Source organism: Ambystoma mexicanum, chromosome 7q (genome assembly GCF_040938575.1).
Source record: "Ambystoma mexicanum isolate Mex_15411 chromosome 7q, UKY_AmexF1_1, whole genome shotgun sequence".
Lineage (NCBI taxonomy): Eukaryota > Metazoa > Chordata > Amphibia > Caudata > Ambystomatidae > Ambystoma > Ambystoma mexicanum.
Window position 1 is genome coordinate 493,922,198 of NC_090941.1, and position 18,590 is coordinate 493,940,787.

Below are 18,590 nucleotides of genomic sequence, written 5' to 3' on the forward strand. Positions count from 1 at the left end.
CAGCTGGATACCCAGACGAACATGTTAATTACCAACCTATCTGAAACATAACATTCCAAGCCTTGATTCTAGAAACCTGCTTTTACAGCCACATTTTGAATCATGTAGAATCTTGTTACCTATTGTGTCACTCCCACATTTGTTTTAGACCTATGAAAGTCACTGAATCAGCATTAGTATCAATTCTAGGATGTCCTCAATATACCAGTGGATGACAGTAAACACCTCAGCACTCAGACTCCTTGATAACGTACAGCCTTCAACACAGTCAACTACAGTACATTAATCACTTGACTTGATAATATCCCTTTACAATTGATGAGATCCATCCAACTGTCAGTATGGAAATTGCCCGGCATCCCGCTTTAGCTAGGACCCACACACCATTACTTAAGGCTTTCCTCAAGGATTAACCCTATAAATGCTCCTCTTCAACATTCATATGGCCCCTCTGATAAAGATCCTAAAGACATAGATGTTCACTTGCAAATGCAAACAACACTAGATTCATATACAAAATGGCCAGCAAGCAAAACTCCAATGCCACCCTCAGCAACTGCCTCATACAAGTAAGTGAATGGCTAAGGACCTAAACCTCAATTCAGACAAAATAGAAATAATGGTAGTCTTGCTTCAGGTGCTCCTGAAACACTCCTGCCCTGGCATCCCAAAGTGTAAAACTGTCCTGGAACATCTAAAGTGGTCAAGAATCTCTGCAAACTAATTGGCATCATCCTCATGCTCGATTCCCAAGTCAACAAATTAGTCAAAACAGGATCCTATCATCTACACTCACAGATTATGCTTACCTCACTTTTCCACACAGAAGGAAATGTGTAATTTCTCTGATTCTCCTAAGAAACTAATTTGCCAAAGGCATTTATCCAGGTTCGTCAAACTATCTTACAAAAGACTACAACAGATCCCAAAGACAACAGCTATACAATTACCCTGACTGAAAAATAGCACCAGCACTTCGAGCTTTGTATTGGTTACCAGTCACAAATAATTTCAGAACCTCCAAAGTCAAGGAGCCGAATTCCTCCAAAACAGAATCTCGCATTAACTATCAAGTAGAGATGTAAGATCTAAAAATCAATGAGGAGCTTCTGGAGCGAAAGGCAGAGGCACTGCCTTCTCCAGTATCATGGCGGAAATTTGGAACACGATACAAAAGAAAATCTGCACATTACAAGATCACTTACAATGCAGGAAATATTTAAACGCATGACTTTTCAATGCATAATCAATAGAAAGTATGCAACACTGACAGAAGAAATAACACTTCTCAATTGCCCAACCCCCAGACACAGAAACCAGGTCTATGGTGACTGCATCAATGTAGACAAGTATTCTGTAAGGAACTCATGGTGGCAACAGTAAAGACAGACACAAGTGATCACAGTTCAAGGGTGTTTATTAAAAACTGTATAAGTAGGTTGGAAAAACGCAGAATCTAAACCTAAATCTAAGATGGGAGCAAGCTTCGACCATCAAACAATAATAAGGCAGTCCGAGTGGCGTCTTTTCAAAATAAAAGGCCTATACTAAAATATTGCCAATTCTCACGCATAATACAAAAAGAAGTGTGGGATAATGTTCTTAAGAAAGAAGGAAGTGTTCACAAATAACAAGTCGGGATGCTTAGTCTGGGTCTGCCTTCCCCACGTTTTCAGCACAGGACAAGGTAGGATTCGGGAGCACAGCACACGCTCAAGCTTTCCCAGCACGAGCCAACAGTTCCGCTCTCAGCAATCCGGACCTTCAGTGGTTAAGTCTCTTTTCTACAAAAAGTCTTTGCTCAGAGGACCTGATGTGTTTTAAAATAACCAACAGTTCTGTTTGTGCTTTGGGTGATGCCTTTTTACCCCTGGGTCCCCCTCTTCCGGGTCCAGATCCACAAAAAGTTCTTAATGATATCAGGACCATCGGTAAATACGTTTTCCTTCTTCCAAGGACCTGACAGGTTCAAAGTACAAAACAAAAGTTCAACAAAAAGTTCTAGAGTTCTTCCCTGGGTGTATTTGGGTGATGCCTCGTCAACCTTGGGTCTCCGGGCTCAGACCCCTCTCGAATATTAGCTTTTCACTGTTGGTTCACTCTGAAATGGAATGCATTCAAAGACTTTCCCTGTTGTACTTTTCTTTGTTGCATTCACGGGTCGGTGGGTGTTGACTTCTCACCATTGTATCCCCCTCTTCTGAGCTCAGATGCTACTCGACTATTTGCCTCCCTCCGTCGGTTCACTATGGCTTTCAATGCAAATTTTCATCTGTGATCTTCACAAATCTTATGTCCTTTTAAACAGTTCACTGTGGACATCCCTCTGCCGGTTCACTCTTGTCAACACAGTGCATATCAGGACTTTACACTTCTCCTCTGTTTATCGGCATCCCTCCTTCGGGTTCACGCTTGTCAATCAGTTCTCTTGATGCAGGATTCAGTTCCCTTAGTTTCACAATCTTCTTTCGGTCAAATCGACTGTACAGAGGATTTTACTGTACCTCTGTATGACCACTTTGACCCCTTTTGCGCCTTCCCCAAGACCTTCTGGCAACGGTAGTTTCAACAATCGGGTAATCACCCACAGTTTCCCGAGTGAGCACCCACGTGGTGCCGGACTCCTCTGTTGCTGGTTTTCCCCCTTCTACCATCAACAGTTCTTTGTATTCTTTCACAATTCAATTACAGTCTGGTTTCTTATTGGCTCTCCCCTCAACTCACCAGCTGCGATGAACCGCTTGGCTTTTCTTTTCTCTGGAGTGGTAACCCGGAGACCAGCGTCTTTCCCCGGCTTGGTTATTAGCAGAGGAGGGCCCTGTGTACCGTTGACATCTGCTGCAACACACGCTGGCTATTGTTTGCAGTCTTACGATTCCTTGTGCAGAGGTTTCAAGGACCTTGGTTGGAAAGGGCAAGGATGCTTTCTCCTTCTGTTGAACTGCAGTGCTGAGTTTGCATTCTGTACATGCAGTCTGCCTTGCTCGTCTTGTGCTCCACCTTTTGTCCCTGTGGGGAAAGGAAAGGGCCGAAAGGTGTGTGATTCTTGTCAATTGCCTGACTTTGCCTGACCCTTAGGGTTGAGGCATGTCAGGTAAACAGTTTTTGCATTAGTCCATTGTCTTAGAAAGTGTTCATGTCAGAAAGGGAGGTGGTTTAACGTTTGGTAGGGTTTATGAAATAGACAGGAGGGATTGTGGGAACAGTAATGTTTTGTCAATGCAGATTGGGAGTTCGGGAAATAACCAGATGGACCTAAAAAAGAATGACCAGGACTGGGAGTATTCAGGTAGACAACAGAAAAATCAGGATTCTGAGAGAGGTTGTTTCCTACTGTAACAGGGTTTGGGCTCTTAATAGGTTTTCCAGAGGTGTAGGGGTGGTTAGATTCTGATAAGGGAGACTCATTGGGCAGAAGGGAGATTGAGTAGGTACAACCTATGAAAGCCTCAAGGACTTCATTCTACTTTTCTTCTTTCCCGGTATAATACTGGGTCTCGCCGGGGAAACTCCCCCGAGCGTGACCCCAGGCTCCCCCATGCAGGGGACCCTCCCTCGCTCGTCCACCCCCAGGGTTGGGACCTGAGAGCGCCAACCCTTCCCTGGCCACCTGAATAAGTGATTCTCGAGGTCTACTCGGGAGAATACCCTCAGGTTGCTCACAATACCTTGCAAGAATATTCATTGTTTAGTTTTTGCCCATAATGGGACTAAAAATGCTAAGCGATAGTAAGTACACATCTGTACTCGCTGCCCCAATGTAACACTCCATCCCAAAAATAGCAGCACTTACCAGGTTGGCTTTGCCCATAATGGCAGTAAAGCATGCCATACCAATGTAAGGAACTCTCCATGCTGGCTGCCTCAATGTAGTCAGAGTTTTATATTTCTCGATCCTAATCCCCCAGGGAATCGGAGCGCAGAATAATGTGAAAGAAAGGGAATTACAAAAGCAGGAGGTAGTTCAGCATTCTAAGTTCAACATTGCAAGTTGGAAACAGAAAGGTTTTCAGTTCTTTGAAAAAAAAGAAGGGAGAAAGTCAGAGAAAGACCGGCATTGAGTTCCACAAATGTGGAAAAACAAAGACGGTGCCCTTCGTGCTTGCTCGTTTTAGCGCTTTGAAGACGAAGAACATCTTTGCTACAGTTCACTCAGAACGCTCCAGAGATGATCAATCAGCTGACCAGATTTGGAGTCTGACGGAGCACAACAGCCTGAGAGTCAATACATGCAAGCTTGAACTTGATGCATGCCTCAAGAGGAAAGCCAGTGCAGTTCCAACAGTACTGGGTAAATGCGATGAAATTCCCGATTTTCCAAGAAACGTTGAAATGCAGTGCGCAAAACTGATCTAAGAGGTCAGAGAGCATTTTTAGAAACTGGAATACAGATGGCATGATCGTCATAAATCTGTGACAGAACCAATGCTTGGAAAACTGTTAGGAAAATGAAACCCTATATACAACAACCTTTATTCCGAAGACATGCCAGTACTTTTTTCTCAATATGATGTTTTAAGTAGAGTTTGAATTCCAAATAGAATGCGAGAGAAAGAGCAGAGGACACTATGAATGGGATAATACCTTCCTCAGCTAGAGAGGCCAAACACATTTTAATTGGAATTTCCTGGCATAGGGAGGCAAAAAAAAAGCATTCTGTTTAACTTTATTATACTATTTGCTAAAGCCATCCAAGTCTCAACTTTAGGCAAGCAAACCTTTAAATTATTAAGAGTTTTGCTTGTGGGCACACGGACATACAGTTGTGCATCTTCGGTATACTAATGACTAGCAATATTATCTTTAGGTACACTGTCTCTCAGAGGTTCAACAAAGATTGAATAACATGGGAGACAATATTGAGCCCGGAGGATCTCCACACACAACTGAAATTGGTGAAGGGTTATCTGATTTGGCCACAACTTACTATCATGTTTTTTTTTATCTTTTACAAATATTTTTATTGTTTCGTAAACATACATAAACCATACAAACATACATACACTTCCCTGCGGTTGATCGTTTGCGACCAAGAGTAAGGGTCAACAGTCACTTAGAGTAACAGAAATATGATGAAATCAGAGCAAAACAGTTGAGTCTTTCCCTTTTTGCAAAGTCTCAAGTACCCCCATTAATTCCCTTCCTCCCATTTACCCAAGATTTTCATGGCCTTCCCAGGGCAGCCACGTGCCGTGTATATTCGGTGTTCCACTGTAGCACATATGTCCATATCCGCAATCCATTAGGCCAGTACCGGTTTCTCCGGTGAGCCCCACAGACGGGCGATGTTGCGTTTAATCAGTCCCACTGCCGTGGAGATAAACAGTTTTTCCCATTTGTTAGTAATGTGTTCGTCGGGGATACCCAACAGTAGGAGCTTAGGGTCCAATGGTACCTCTTTCCCCAGAGTTTGTCAATTTATTGCAGCATTATTGCCAGTATCTCAGAATTTTAGGACAGTCCCACCGGATGTGTATGAAGGTTCCCTCTGCCTCCGAGCATTGCAAACAATTCAGATTGGGAGCTCGGTCCCATCGATATAATGCCACCCTGCGATAATACACTCTATGCACATTTACCGTGGGTGCATTAGAGCTAGAATCCAATCCTCTGGGTCAACGGTGCTCACATCTACCTCCCATTTCTGTTTAAGAGCGGCCAGCTCCAGAGTGGCAAAGGTCGTTATAGCGTTATACAGAGTGGATGTGACCTTGGTGGGCAGGCGCTCTATCAAGAGATTGCGCTATGGGGGGAGGGGTACATTGAGGCATATCCGTAAGTGAGGGTATATTTCTGCGCAGTGCATGGGTGGTGTGTGTAATGATAGTATTCTGATTGTGGAGTCCGTATTTCTGCCGGAGTGTCTCGAATGGGGTGAGGTTGCCCTCGGTGAGAACCTCTCCGACCACAGTAATCTGAGCTTCAACACAACTTGGCCATATCGGTAACTTGCTTATCATTGCTAGGTTGCTATTGTTCCACAGGGGCTGCATCTGGGTCACTCTGTGATCCCAACCAATGTGTTTATGTGCTCTCTTCCATACCGTGGTAATGTGTGCTGCGATCGTCTGTGGAGGTGGTTTAGTAAGGGGTTGATGAAGTAGCGCTAGTGGTGAGATAGTCGGTCGGTTGTGGTAATTCCTGGTTACCATAAAACATGTAATTGATCACCAATTTACTATGATCTTAAGGTCGAACAGGAATGGAACCATTTCAAAACCGTCTCTTCCGACATCCGATAATTTAAAAGCAAGATTTCATGATTAATGGTGTGAAATGCTGCAAAAAGATCAAGTAATACCAATAAGCAGGCATTTCCATTGTTTGTTATCTTTACTATGTCATCAAATAAAATAATTCTGCCAGTTCCAGTACTATGAAACTGGCAAAACTAGATTGGTATGGTCAAAATAGATGATGTAGGCTTATGTGATCACTTAGCTGATACAAAACTACTTTTTGTCAATAATTTTACCCAAATGGAGAAAGCTAATGATAAGCCTAAGGTTGGAATATTCATGGAAGTCAAGCAACGGCTTCTTATTTAACTGTGTAATAAAGCCCTTTTTCAGATACAAAGGAACAGTATCTTGAGTGAAAGGAGTGAATGAGCTCTAAGAGAGTAGATTGAGAAGGAGGATTTAATTATGTCCAGCGTTTTGCAGGGATCAAATCAGAGTAAAACGTAGGTTTAATATAACTCAAAATGGAAGAAAAATCCTCTGGTGATAGAAGTCCAAAAGACGTCAAAGCAGATACTTTATGAGAAAGAAATAAAGGGGTATCAATTACAAATATTTTCTTCGAAAGTTGGCTATAGATCAAGTTCATTTTAGAGACAAAAATATAATTAGGGGCATGGCCTGGCATGCGGTGCAGCAACATGGCTGCCTGAGTGTCTCCTGTAGAAACAGAGAGAATTATGCCTGTAAACAACCTTTACTGACCATGGTTTGCCTCCTGAGACGCAGCGGAAGTGTGTTAACCACTCCACAGAGCCTGGTGCCTGAGTGTCAGCCAGCGGGAGTGCTGCGGACAGGCCGTGTCCGACCAAGCCCTCAGTGCGGCCTCCTTCCATAGCTCTCAACTCACACGCTTTTGGCGTGTGTCACCCGCCTTGTAAAGGGCTGACTCACCCGCCAAGCCTCCTGCAGGCCCATTCATTTCAATGGGCGTCTCACCCGCCAAAAACAAAATCAGGTGATTTCACCCGCCTTTGCAACAGAAATGGTTGAGAGCTATGTCCTTCTCGAGCTGCATTTGGCGCAACGTGCTTGAGCGGGTACTGCAGCCAATGTTCCAATGGTCTCCCGCAGGCCGGCGGCAATGATGAGGGGAATCCTGATCCCTCTCTCTTTCACAGCTCGCCGTTGCTGTGTGGCTCCGGTGCAGCAAGTTGTGGTGCCCTGCAGCCGGCCCCGCTCGGCCCTGCTGAGCAGGCGGGTAAGGGACGGCACTGCTTCTCTATGCGCCCGCTGGTCTCATGGCTGCCATGAAAGCCTCCCGATTGCTCTCCTTGGTTCCCAGTCGCAGGGAAGTACAGACCTGCAGCCCGGGCCGGTGTAACGTCGAAATCTGCTCAGCCGTCGAAAAATGCTTAGGGTGCTACTGCGCATGTGCTGTGTTGGTGCGCATGCGCAGTAACGACTGTCAGGAAAGCATTTTTCGACGGGCAATTTCGCCCAAGATAGCGCATTGATAGCCCATTTTCCGACGTTACACGGGCCTGTTAAGAGATCTCCCTCCCTCCCAGGGAGATGCAGAGTGAGAGGGAGGCAAATCCGAGGGGAAGCGAACTGGCAGATAGCCAGAGGAAGCTGGTTCACCGCCTATGTTTACACTCTGCAGAGGCAATGCCGTTTGATCCCCTCCCTTTTCCCCTTCAGCTGACAGGTAGGAAAAGGAGCACCTGAGGGTGGGGGAGTGGTTATGCAGAGCATTCGGGTGCTTTTAAACTCGAGTCCCGTTCTGGTTTGTTGTCCCCCCTGCTCCCGGCCAGTGCCGCCCTGCCAATGTCTCCCTGTCCCCCCTTCCCCCTGCCAGTGTCGCCCTGTCCCCCCCCTTCCCCCTGCCAGTGTCTCCCTGTGCCCCCTTACCCCTGCCAGTGTCTCCCTGTGCCCCCTGCCAGTGTCTCCCTGTGCCCCCGTCCCCCTGCCAGTGTCTCCCTGTGCCCCCTGCCAGTGTCTCCCTGTGCCCCCTGCCAGTGTCCCCCCCGCCAGTGTCTTCGTGGCCCCCCTGCCAGTGTCTTCCTGTCCCAATGCTAGTGTCTCCCTTGTCCCCTGCCCCCTGCCAGTGACTTCCTGCCCCCGCCAGTGTCTTCCTGTCCCAAAGCCAGTGTCTCCTTGTCCCCCCTCCTCTCGCCAGTGTCTCCTTGTCCCTCCTGCCCCCCGCCAGTGTCTTCCTGTCTCCTTGTCCCCCCGCCAGTGTCGCCTTGTCCCCCCCTGCCCCCGCCAGTGTCACCTTGTCCCCCCTGCCTCCCGCCAGTGTCTTCCTGTCCCCCCTGCCCCCGCCAGTATCTCCTTGTCCCCCCGCCAGTGTCTTCCTGTCCCCCCTGCCCCCGCCAGTGTCTCCTTGTCCCCCTGCCCACTGCCAGTGTCTCCTTGTCCCCCTGCCCCCCGCCAGTGTCTTCCTGTCCCCCCTGCCCTCCGCCAGTGTCTCCTTGTCCCCCCTTCCCCCGCCAGTGTCGCCTTGACCTACTGCCCCCGCAAGTGTCTCCCTGTCCCCCTGCCCCCGCAAGTGTCTACTTGTCCCCCCTCTGGTGTCTTCCTGTCCCTCCCCGGCCCCCCGCCAGTGTCGCCTTGTCCCCCCTGCCCCCGCCAGTGTCTTCCTTTCCCCTCTGCCCCCCGCCAGTGTCTTCCTTTCCCCTCTGCCCCCCGCCAGTGTCTTCCTGTCCCACCTGCCCCCGCCAGTGTCGCCTTGACCTACTGCCCCCGTGAGTGTCTTCCTGTCCCCCCTGCCCCTCGCCAGTGTCTTCCTGTCCCCCCTGCCCCCGCCAGTGTCTTCCTTGTTTCCCTTCTTGTCTTCTCCTCCCACTCACTCCCCTGCACTATCTTGTAGATAGTCACTTGTTTTGTTCCTCTCCATACCGCTTTCCATTTCCCCCCCTTAGCTCCCCTCCTCTTGTCACTCTTGCACTGCAACAATTGTCGTCGGGCATAGTAATGTTACTGCTAGTTTTGTCTCCTCCCCCCCCCCCCTCACCTCTCCCTTATTGTTCCATGCACTTGTACTATCTGTTATGATTTGATAGTTATTTTTCACATTCTGACCTGTTTCAAGGACCTGTTTGAATGTAATTGTATTCTCCCATGTTCCCACCCTCCTTGAAGCGCTTTGAAACACATTGTGTATAGGCGCATTACAAATAATCAATCAATATGCTGTCACGTTGAGGGTTCTACTTCCCAGGTGAGGGTAAGCAAGGTGATGTTTAACTTTCCTCTCCCCGTGCACATAATTATAGGCTCTCTACATGAGCAATGCTACATAACTGTTTCCTCAGAGGGGGGCTGGCAGACTCACATAAAATAATAAACTGGCCATCGCCGATGGCTTTTAGAAGTGAAACTATGTCATTTACACTTATACTAACATCATAGCCATTTAAGACCCCCACTGACCTCAAAAGGGCACTACTATGTGATACAAACTTTGTTAAAGGTACTTCTATAGCGCACCGTCGCCAACGGAATTGGTCCCCAGGTGCTCTGGCAGATCTGCAAATGAGAAGGTGGGATGGGTTAGTAAGGTGAAGAGGGACTAGGATAGTGAGAGGAGTGGTGTACTGTTGGCAGCTTCAACTCGGTATACACCGGGTGCTGAGCTATGGTGCGGGTATCAGTCAGTCCGCGTGCTGTAGGTGCGGCTTATGTGTTGTTGCAGTGTGGTGAAGTGTGTGCGGCTTGTGCGAGAGATGGTTGTGTGAGTTTTTTTAGAAAGATACGTATGCAGAGAATTTGAGCTTATATTGGTTAGTGGGTTATATGAAATGTAACATGCTAACATTCACGGTTCTGTTTAAGTGTAGTACTTGCTAATCTACATATTCCGTCCAAGTGTGGCACTTGCTAATCTTCCCAATAGTTATCTCGATTTAGGGCAGGATGATGATCTCCATTCTAAGTGTGGCACATGGTAACATTCAAGTTCCATCTAGGTGTGGCACGTGCTAACATTCACTTTTTCTATCTCTATGTGATGCAGGCTGAGGTTAAGAATTCCATATAACTGTGGTATATGCTAACATTGGGAATTATGTTCGTAAGTAATGCAAAACAACATTTACAGTCCAGTCATGCGTAGATTTAGGTCGGAGGTCATACATTTCTCTAAATGTGCATGGTGTAAGCCTATGGCGGTGTACTTTAGGGAGAGGTATGGTAGAGTGGCGGGGGCTTTCTGGAGTAGAGTAATTGCTATACACCCTACCCAAGCCACAATTACAGTTTTAGTTGGTGTCTGTTGACTGCTGGCTTCATTGGCTTCCCCTGCTGACACCTGCAGACATGTCTTGGAGCCGCCATTGTAGGAGCCGCCCTTGTCCTTGGGGCCCTTAGCCGAAGGGGCTGCATGGGTAGGGGGCTGCTCTGCGGTGTCCTTGATGAGGGCGTGGTGCGCCAATCAGGGCGGGGGGGCATTGAGGGAGGCGGGTGGAGGGATGTTCAGGAAGCGGGTTGGGAAGGGGAGAGGGACCACGCGCCGAATGCGCTCACCGTGCTTTTAAGCACAGGTGCAAAAACGATTTTGGAGGCCGCAAGATGGCGCGGTCAGGGGGCACCTACCTGATCAGCATCTCACGTCCAGAATTAGGAAAAAGATGTTCATGAAAAGATCCTGTATATCAATGGGAAGGCTGTAAACGGCTACCTTTCACTCGGCGATTGACCCACATTAGCCCTTTATCTCTCCAGTATGGCAAACAGTTTGGAGCAACACAGTGCAGCTAAGTGAAAAGGGGCATCAGCCCTCAGTAAACATTGGGCTGCTCTATGTTCACATTTAGGGATTCTGGAGAATGTTAGTGCAGCTACCGCACAAAGGGATGAAAGAAAGCACTGCTTCAACATGTGCACAGAATCGCCATCTGCAACACAATCTGTGGGGATTTCATACTTTCTATGCATATGTTGACTCAGGCTCTCATTATGGAGTCAAGTGGGGCCTGGGGGAGCCTATTGCATTTGTCTACTGCTTGTGTTTGTTTTCCTTTCCTCCTGTTTCATGTCTTTATGTATTTTAGTTTCTTTCCCTGGTGTTGTTAGCTTGTGACAATGGTTTTTTTGTGCTAGACTGCAGGCACCAGTGAGTCATTGATCATTTCCACGGGACTGCTGCTGCTGAAGTGTTTTCACATTGTTCCTTCCCCCTACCCCCTCTCATGATTAAGTATAGGCTTATATAATATGGGGACATTGTATTATATATACCAGCACACAAGAGAGAGATAGAGAGTACATGTGTTGGGAGGGCTCCTGCAGGCTGAGAACCGCAGGGCCATTCCCCGCCTGCGAATACTACAGGCCCTGCATTTAGCAACAGATAAGTGCTTTTATCTAACAAGTCAGACTATTGGTTAATTCCGGAGTGTTTATTTGGATAGAACGCAAGCAGCGTTCGGGCAAGGCAGCGCTCTCGGGAGGAGCATTGTGTTCGGGGAGTAACTGAATAGAACGCAAGCAGTGTTTGGGCAATGTAACTCTTAAAGGCATTGGGAAGTGTATGGAGTACAGAGGTGCTCACAGTTGATAGCAACTTCTGATGCACAGTAGCATGAGTGGAGGAGAACCGGCACCACAAATCGACTGCATTTGCATGCTGTAGTTTTGGTAGCTTGTCAAGTGTTCTGTTATACTGTTCTGCAACACAAGCTCACACATGCTTTTGATTTCTTTGTAGCGGCGCTCCGCTGGATCAAAACGGCTTGAACATTGGGACCGCAGCTCATGGCAGACGTACCCCGCTGCACGACACAAAGCTAAGTGCCATCTTGTTTCTTTAGTTAATGTGTGTTGGTTGTGAGTTCCAACAACCAACGCATTGCATGTAACCAGTGGGTATATGATTGCAATGTACTAGTGAACCTGTTTAAGGTGTGCCGGTTGTGAGTTCAAACAATCAGCACAATGTGAGTGCGTACCAGTAACGCACCTGAGAATCCTAAAATACAATGTGCCAGGTATCAAAGCAGAATTACTAGGGCCGGAGAAGGCCAGACTAGGCAGGGCTTTGGGGGGCATAGTGTGCTAGTGTGCAGGAGTGGGTGGGCGGAGCATCAGCGATTTCAGGAACCCCAGTAGGGGGGCAACAAGTCAAACCTTTTCCCTGAATCCCCTTACCCATCCATTACCTCTTCCTGATCCTCTATCCGGTTTCCATAATCACCCCTACCTATCCAATCCAGCAGACCCTAACCCTCTTTCCGCGGCGGGTCACGGGGGCCTGAGATTGTGTACAATCCAGGCACCAAGATCCAACGGGGAGGCAGGTGTACGTGCTACCTTCGCCCAAGACCAAGAAACCTGACACCCAGTCACTAAGTAGAGTAACATGAATTACTCACATGTCCTGTCCCCTTTCCTCCATCCTTGTGGGAGATTCCACCGATCAAGACAACCGGGTGGTGCTGTGACAAACTGCCTCAAGATTAAGAAGAAGCAAGAATGTTCACCAGAACCGCCTGACCGAACGCTGCATCCCACCTGGAACTGGTATCAAGGGAATAGTGCTTACAGAAAGCAGACGAAGTGGCTCAAGTAGCCGCCTTGCTAATGACTTCTGGGAAGACCTCGTCCGGCAGAGATACATCTTCAGCGCTCTCCAAGTCTAAGGAATGCAATACCCTTTCAGCACCGACGGCGGGTTTGGAAAGAACGCTGGCCGGCAGATTTCCTGGTTCAAATGGAACAGAGAGACCACCTTGGCCAAGAAGTTTGGATGAGTGCCCAAGATTACCTTGTCATTGTGGAAGGTGGTGAAGGGCTTGCACGACAGAGCCTGCAGCTCGCCGACTCTGCTTGCAGAAGTGAGCGCTACCAACAGTATTGCCTTGAGCGTCACCAGCCTGATGTTGACCAAGGCCATTGGCTTGAAAGGTTTACGCTGTAAAGCCGCCAGAACCACGCCGAGGTCCCAGACCGTGTGTGTGCCCATGAACCAGAGGAAACCGTCTGGACAACCCCTTGAGGTGAGCCTTAAGCACAGGGGTGGCCGCCAAAAAAATGCGCTCTGGGGAGTTCTTGTAGGCCCTAATGGCCACCAAATAGGTGCGACAGGTATCAACCTGGTCTCCATAGCGAGCCAGATGTGTAGAAAAGGCCAGTACGTCGTCCAGGGTGCAGGTGAGTGGGTCCAGCCCCTTGTTGTGAGCCCAGTGGCAGAACCTGGTCCACCTACTCTTGTACTGAGAACACGTGGAGGGCCTCCTGGATGATTTCCCAGTTGTCGTACGAAAACTGGGAGTGGGGCAGTCTCCGCTGATCAGGAGCCAGGCCAAGCGGGCCAGCTGGCTAGGTCCGGGTGCTCCCAACGCCCTGCTGCATCAGGAAGCCCCTGCAGGGGTGTGGGAAATGGACAGGCCCCTGGGAGCGCAGCAGGTCGGAGAACCAAGCCCTCGACAGCCAGTGGGGGGGGCGATTAGGAGGAGGCTGCAGTCTACTGAGGCTCAAAATGTGCAGAGGGTCCGCTGAAGCAATGGAGGAGGAAACGGATAGCAACTGCCAGCAGAGTTGGAACGTGTCGCCCAGAGGCCCCTGGCCCCACCCCTCCCATGAAGCGAAGAGGGGGCACTTGGAATTCAGAGGAGATGCAAATAAGTCCAGATCTGGGAACCTCCATTTCTGGAATAGGGGCAACAAACAGTTGATGTGTAATTCCCATTCGTAGGTGTTTAGCCCCAGGCGGCGGAGATGTTCGGCTTCCGCATTGTTGTCCCCCGGGTGATGGACCGCAGATATCCATGTCCCCTCCAACTGGGTCCCTCCCAGATTGACACTGCCTCCATGCACAGGAGGGGAGAGGGGGTGACGCCCTGCTTGTTCAAGTAGAACATCGTCGTGGAATTGTCGGTCCTGACCAGAACCGCATCGCCCCTGATGACCAGTAGAAAAGCCAGGCCTACCACTTTGAGATGCAGCAGATTGATATGCAGGAGGGCCTCCGTTCTGGACCATGCGCCATGAATCAAATGGCCATCTAGGGTAGCCCCCAGCCCGAGAGGGAGGAATCTGTCACTACCAGAGTGGGCTCTGGCTGGGTGAACGGGGCTCCCACTGCCACATTGCACTTCTTTCTTTTCTTGAGAACTATCCCACACACTTTTTGTATTAGTTGTAAGGTTTGGCAATAGGTTTCTTAGTATAGGCCCTTTTTATTTTATAAACTTAATTTATTCATCTTGACAACACAGAAGAGGCAGAAGCCCAACAGGGGCAGACGTGACAATTGCAGTGCATACAGTCCGATTTCAACATTGTACATTGCTTTGCGGGTATGAGCAGAGGGGCGCAACAACACAGGAGCAATTTGGGTAATCAAAAGTTCAGGCCATGGTGGAGGTGGGAGAAGATGAAGTAAGAGATGCACCATCAGAGTCTGTAGCTATGGAGGCCATATAAGAGCAGAATTTCAGCCATATGTTCCTGGGCCTGGAATGCGTCGGCTGTTGATAGCCCAGACCTCTTCCGTGTCAATTGCCCAGGTGACTGCCCTAAACCATTGCGAGTGTGAGGGTGGACCAGGGCGGAGCCAGCATAGTAAGATGCAGTGGACAGTGAGTAACATACAGAGGCCCGCCAGCTTTTTGCAGTCGCGACTCAAGTCCGGGAAGTCATGAAAGAGACACAATGCAGGGGATGGAGCGACTGTGCAGTCCAAAATGACAGTCATAGTAGTACATATCTCCTCCCAGTACTGCGCTAGTTTAGGACAGGACCAGATCATGTGTATGTATGTGGCGCTGTCGGTTCCGCACCTGGGGCATCTGGGGGAGTGGTCCTTGGACATGCGGTGCAACTGAATCGGAGTGAGGTGATACCTGTGCAGGACTTTGAACTGGATTCGTTTGAATCAGGAGTTAAAGGACACATTGTGGGTGCGCGCACACATGAGATTCCAGCGTTGTTCGGACATCACCACCCCCAAGTCCTCTGCCCATTTATGTTTCAGTTTGTCGCAAGGGGGGGGGTCGATCTGGCCTGTAGAGGGCGTATAGTCTGGATACCTTCCCCCTAAAGGAGTTGAAGCTGCATAGCTCCGCAACTACTGGGTCGTTGGGAGGTAGCGCAGGGAAGTCAGGGTATGTGATTTTAAGAACTCTGCGGAGGGAGGAGTATTGGAGCCACGCGGATGGTTTCTGTCTGAGAATGGGTGGAAGATCCGACCACTCAACAAAACCACCACTCTCAAAGATGTCCCGGATTGCCTCGTAGCCTGTTTCAGCCCACCGGTGTATGATGGATGATGGTAAGTATAGGACCCCTGGGAGGAAATTCCACAGTGGTAGATCGCCGTGGAATGGATAGGATGTGCCTGATAGCACATCCCTAGCCCACTCTAAAATCTGGAAACTGACAGGGTCTAGTGACTCTAACATGATCGGCATTCGGGAGAGAATCAAGGAGCGGACGTCTCGGCCACTGACTGCCATTCTCTTGAGTCTAACATGCGGAGGGGGATCCTGTGTGTTAAACCAGTGCGAGGCGAAGTGGGCCTGCGCCACCAGCCAGTATTTGAGAAAATCTGTGGCACTGAATCCGCCGCTTTACATGGGGGGTGGACAATGTTGCAAGTTTTAGTCAGAATGCCCCAGAATGCCACAGAAAAGTGTTAATAGTGCGGGTCAACGCTTGGAAAAAGCAGTCTCCACGGCAACAGGGGCAGATTGATGAACTTATATAAAAGTTGGAGTACGACCATCTTTAGAACCCCCCAATTCGACCAGCCAGGGAAATTGGAACTCTCACCCAGCCAGAAGCCTTTTCAGAGAGTTTCGTGAGTTACTGATAGTTCTCCTGGAGCAATGTCTCAGGACGGCGAGTCACCTCTATACCGAGGTAAGTAAATTTCGATTGGGACCAAGTGAACCCCATAAGATCGGGAGGGGAACGTGTGCATTCAGTGAGTGGGAACAGGGTGGATTTGGAGCAGTTTACTTTGAGTCCAGAAACACGCCCAACGTGGACAACATCTTCCAGTATCGGGGCAAGGTTGATAGCGGGAGACCGGATATAGAGTTGGGCATCGTCTGCATATAAAGAGATGATATCCGCTTGGCCTGCTGTTCGTAACCCTCTGCGAGCGTGGCACTGGCGCATCTTATCAGCAAACGGTTCCATAGCTATAGCAAAGATTAAGGGGGAAAAGGGGCAGCCCTGCCTCGTACCTCTGGCAATTCGAAATAGGGATGAGCATCTGTCCTCAGTACGGACCCTAGCCACCGGATCTGAGTAAAGTAGCCCGACCCATGAACGAAAACTGGGCCCAATTTTACATTTTCCGAGGACCCGCCAAAGGTACTTCCAGGGCACGGAGTCGAACGATTTTTGCATGTCCAGTGTAGCAACTACAGCTTGCACGTTCGGGTTAATTCTACTAATAATATCAAGTTCAGAGAGGTGGAGCGCCCTGGAATAAATCCTGCTTTATCGGGGTGAATGATGTGTGACATGAAGGGGGCCAAGCGTAAGGCTAACAATTTGGCAAAAATGTTGACATCGCAGTTGATTAGTGAGAGGGGACGGTACGAGCCACAGGGGTGGGGGCCTTGCTAGGTTTAAGTAGAACCGTTATTATGGCTTCCCGGAGAGAAGGGGGGAGCCTACCCACTATGCATGCTTCTTCCCATAGGGCCATCAAGTGAGGTATTGGGAGGGATTTGAAGTGTTTGTAAAAATCTACTGGAAGGCTGTCCGAGCCCGGGGATTTACCAGATGACAGCGAATCGATGGCATCTGAGAGCTCCTTCGCAGTAAACGGCCTCTCGAGAGAGCTATTAGTTTCAGAGGAGAGGACCGAAAGGGGAAGGCCGTCTAGGTAAGCATCGATCTCCGCTGTTGGGACGCTCTCATCCTCTGAGTAAAGGGCTTCATAGACTACCAGGAACTCAGTGTTAATATCCCGTGGGAGTGTGGCTAGAGTGCCGTCGGCTCTCTCGATAGCGGGGATGTTGGGGGATCCAAACTCTCGACGGATGAGTCTGGCTAAGAGTCGGCTTGGCCGTTCGCCCTCCCCGTATTTTCTCACGAGCTGGGGGTTGTCAAGGAATTTCACCTTGCGTTCCGCATGAGTATGAGACGCATCAAGTTCCGTACCTAAAGACGCGAGGATCTTAGGAGATGGAAGGAGAGCGTATTGGGACTCGAGGGACGCGAGGGCCGACTCACTTTTCCGGATATCTCCTCAGATCGCTTTCAGAATACCACTTTCCTTGGAGATGGCGATACCCCTGATATAGGCTTTAAATGCCTCCCAAAGGGTGGATTGTGTAGTGACCGAATTAGTGTTGTTTTCAAAAAGTCTTCAATGGCAGTCTCTAGCTCCGAGCTAAAGGCTGTATCGAGCAAGGAGTGTGGTTTCATTTTCCACTGCCGAGTTCCATCGTAGTCTGGACCCCAGCAGAGAGGGAGAGAGAGTCACCGGGGAGTGGTCGGAAAGAGTTCTAGGGAGAATCGATTGCTGTGAAACGTTTCTTATCAGCATGTCTGATATCTGCCATCTGTCAATCCTAGAATGTGAGTCGTGAACCGGGAATAGGAGTATGTTTGGGAGTCAGGGTATAAGTCTCCATACGTCTACTATAGCCAGTCGGGGAAGCGATGATAGAATGGTGTAGGCTGCTTTTGAGAGTTGGCGGGGTCTGGAGCCCGATCTGTCCAGGTCCACGTCTAGTATTGTATTGAAGTCGCCCCCCACAGTATCGGGACCATAGGGAAGCTGCCTATGAGGGAGGCTAAGTGGAGGTAAAATTCGGGGTTGTCTACATTGGGACCATAGATGTTCAATAACACCAGTTCTATTTTGTAGGACACCATGAAGCAATACATATCTACCCAGTGGGTCGACCTGCGAAGACTTACCAGTAAATTTGAGGCTTTTATAGATCAGTGTCATAACCCCCCCCCCCGACTCTTTGTAGAATAGTTGTTGTAATATCTTTGGGGACCCCACCCTTTGGCGAATTTTCCACAGTGTTCAGCATATGCGTGTGTTCCTTGTAAAAGAAGGATTTTCACTTCATGGCTTGCAATTGTAACTGTCGCATTTTCCTATAATTCCCCAGCCCCCGCACATTCCAACTCATGAGTATCACATTATTGTCACCCATTGGAATAAGAGCACTGCATAGGTTTTGAAGTTCGGAGAGGTGATGACCTAGGGCCTGAAGGCCGGGCTAGATGAGCGAGCCCCCTCTCAGTACGCAACTGACCTGGCATTGGCCCGCACTCCGCCTCTTCATGAACATCAAGCCTTTTTTTACCATAACACCCATCCCAACCCACCCCCACCCACATCCCTCCCCCAATCAGAGGAATGACAACCCCATAACCAAATCCAAACCAATGGCATCAACGCCTGGGGGCCTGTGTGCTGGCCTG

The 18,590-nt window shown here is 49.0% G+C and overlaps 1 protein-coding gene and 1 long non-coding RNA gene across 13 annotated transcripts in view; one reads left to right on the forward strand and one right to left on the reverse strand.

Moving 5' to 3' along the window:
• SETDB2 (SET domain bifurcated histone lysine methyltransferase 2) overlaps positions 1 to 18,590 on the reverse strand; it is a 1,645,210-nt gene that overhangs the window by 1,481,659 nt on the left and 144,961 nt on the right. The window lies entirely within an intron of this gene.
• LOC138527918 (uncharacterized) overlaps positions 7,860 to 18,590 on the forward strand; it is a 34,470-nt gene continuing 23,739 nt past the window's right edge. The window contains exon 1 of the long non-coding RNA XR_011284087.1: positions 7,860 to 7,893. This is a non-coding gene — a long non-coding RNA (uncharacterized lncRNA). The remainder of the gene's footprint in view (positions 7,894 to 18,590) is intronic.